The 3,185-nt window shown below is 32.9% G+C and overlaps 1 non-coding gene across 1 annotated transcript; it reads left to right on the top strand.

The window, feature by feature from the left end:
- The first annotated feature begins 1,857 nt into the window (after positions 1–1,857).
- On the top strand, positions 1,858–1,949 carry Trnai-uau. The gene is given in 2 exon segments: positions 1,858–1,895; positions 1,914–1,949. It is a non-coding gene; the product is annotated as a tRNA-Ile (tRNA).
- The last annotated feature ends 1,236 nt before the right edge of the window (positions 1,950–3,185 follow it).

The raw sequence follows: 3,185 nt of genomic DNA, 5'->3' as shown, positions 1-3,185 counted from the left end.
TCTTTGATATTAACAAAATAGCGTCTATTTCAACGGTACTAGCTTCAACGAATTCCGTCAAGGTATAAGTGAGCACAACCACTTTAAAGGTACGCTTGCACAAGCAGAAGCAGCACACATTTTGTCTTCTGATAGACATCAGATGTATTACATCAGTTATAAAAAAAACTTACAACGTACCAACAATTTGGAAAATTGTATTACAATTCCAACTGTATTTATTTCAACGAAATCCGTCAATGCGTAAGCGAGCTCGACTTTTAAAGATGCTCTGTAGAAACCAGGAGCAACGAACAACTGATAACTCTCACCTATCACATGTTTGGCGCTTCCGGCTGGTTTCGTTTCTTTAGCTTAACTAGCTTAAAAAATAATAATTTAATATAAAATATAAAATGGCACCTAGCGCTAATTTTAAACGAAGTTGAAATTGGAAAAAAATTACTCTTCATTTTCAGCCTAGAATCACACATAAAAATCTGGAAACGCATAGCTAGCTCAACCTTTTAGTTACACCCTGTATAAGATCCTCAACCAATCTTGGATAACCATTAAGTAACTATTTTGGTTAGCACTGACAAAATTTAACTACCTCCATACCACTTACGACTGGACCAATGCTTAAAGACCGATCGATTCTTCGTCCTCGGAGGGAATATTTGAGATTGAGTACTTTTCAACAAGGTATGCAACAGGTTTAGCCGGAGGACTGTAACAATGAGAGGGGAATTGGGGCAATACTTTTCTGGTAACCTAAGGTTCAAGAACACGGTGCTGGAGGGGGGGGATTTGATTGGAGTTACCTCTGTTCAAAGACACACACACGCGAGGTAGAGACGGGCGTGCCGCGGGTATAAAGCTCATCACGGCGGTGTGGCGGCAGGACAGGTAGCGCAGAGACGCTGATGAACCTTGTTAGTGATGCTAATACACTGGACCCTGAAACCGCTGTTGTCTCACCGGCCTCACTAAACAATTATTATATTGATTTATTAATTAGCAAGAATATTTCATAGGTGAAAGAACTCAACCGTAAACAACGAATGCGTTATCAATGAAATTAATGCGTAACAATTAAAAATGTAAAAATTCTAATTTAATAAGTTTGAATATTTTTGTCTAAAACTAGTAAACATAAACATAACACCTTAATATCGTTTTAACATAAGTAACATGTCCAAGTTGCTCTAGTCGTGAAACCTCAATAATTACACTAAAAGTCGTTAAATTTAAATTTGGACACTGCGAACAATTAATGCCATAGGATTATTTTCAAACGAAATATTTACAAATCCATTCCACCCAACAACTTTTACTTTAATATTTATGTATAAAGTTACGGTACATTAATTATTGATGCTTGTTTTTAACTAAGGTTCATTTAATATACAATTTAAATAAATGTATTTATTTTTAGATATGTACATTTATATATGTTATTCTAAAGTTTTATGAGGTTACGTGGTACAGAGGACTGTATAGTCCTAACTTCGCCCCTAATAAAGACATTTTTCATTTCATTTCAAATTTATATTTATAAAATAGCCCCCATTCACCAAACCTGAAAATTTCCTGGTCTCCAAAACTGTACACGTACCCAAATAAACATGGCACTGTGGATAGAGCATTTAGTATACAGTTATAGAAGCGTAGGCCACCCTTGTGCAAAATTTTGAAAACTGACAAAGTAATCACACTGTTACATTTAAGTTTCAAAAACGTTTTTTGAACTTCCGTCTTTTCAATGTAGACATTTTCAAAGTCAGTTTAACTTTTTGAATAATTTCACGATGCGCATTCGACAGAAGAAGAGCCCGCCCAGGCCGAGACGTGCGCGAAGAGTCGCGCCTACAAGATTCCCCAGTGGCGCAATCGGTTAGCGCACGGTACTTATAAGGCAGTGGCCGTGAGCGATGCCGGGGTTGTGAGTTCGAGCCTCACCTGGGGAAGTAATTTTTGCACGCTCAGCACAAAAACAACATCATCGAAGCAAGATTCTGCTGGTTAGGCTTAGAAACGACATTTGATCAACAATACTATATAACGTTATTTTTACACATATTTTATTTGTCCATATGATCAAATAATACGAAATTTGAATAAATAAAAGATTTTTCTTACATAAAAGATTTTTTCACATAAAATATTTTTTTAGTATTTAAAGCCACCAATGGTGTAATGTTAAGCCTTTTGACATATTTTATAGGCTCTTAAGACTAAAGTCAATTATGTAACTTTAGATACAAAAAACCTACACTTTGTAGAAAAGTAACATTAAAACTTTAAAATTCCCAATAAAAATAAAAGCGAAAAAGAGGGAAAATAAGGAATATATTAACATGTTATACTCGTATATTCTTTTGAGTAAATTTTACAACTATGTTAACATATATTTTAACAACCATGAGTTTTTTATATTGTTTTGGGTGTATAACTGGTAAATTATGTTGTAATTTTACGATTGGCCATAACTAGAATGCATTTTAAATAAAAACATTCAGGCCCTGTTATTGTATTCTCAATAAATTACAATAATGTTTGGTTTGCCTATTCGATAATATAGTTAAAGGTCATTCAAATATTGAATGTGTCGTATAAACTAAAACGTAATAACATAATTTGTTTAAAATTTACATACAATTTTGATAAATAAATGATAAATACATTAATATATGGTAATTGAAAAGTTCAAACGTCGATCGCTAATGTATCAGTCAATCATTACTTAACCTGCAAACGAAATTCTCTTATTTTAACGAATAAAACATATTAGGTTTATCAAAAAATTATTAACCATTGAAATGCTTATCTTTTAGTTTAAAAAAATGATATTCCAAATATTCTCTATTTGAATGTGCATCATTTATGAGAATTCTACATCTGTAATCAAAAACGATCACATGTCATAAGGAATTTTTAAAGTCTACAATTAAAATCCGTTTCAGCCTTTGCTTGAAATTTTTGAGTTTGCTTAAATTAAAAACGGTTTCAGGATAGAAATCCGCCAGAAAATAATTTACATTGATGTGGAGAGGACTTATTTCGCGGTTTCAATTTATATTCTAAAATAATCGGAAACGAAACTGAACTACATCCGTCTTTTTATTCATCAATGAGCGACATTAGTGGAAAATATTATATTTTACAATTTACAACTGTTGTGTGAAATCATTGACAAACGAGCA

The sequence above is a fragment of the Homalodisca vitripennis genome, chromosome 4 (assembly GCF_021130785.1).
Source record: "Homalodisca vitripennis isolate AUS2020 chromosome 4, UT_GWSS_2.1, whole genome shotgun sequence".
Taxonomy (NCBI): Eukaryota; Metazoa; Arthropoda; class Insecta; order Hemiptera; family Cicadellidae; genus Homalodisca; species Homalodisca vitripennis.
The sequence above is the reverse complement of the archived record's forward strand: the minus strand, read 5'-3'. Positions and strand labels throughout refer to the sequence as shown.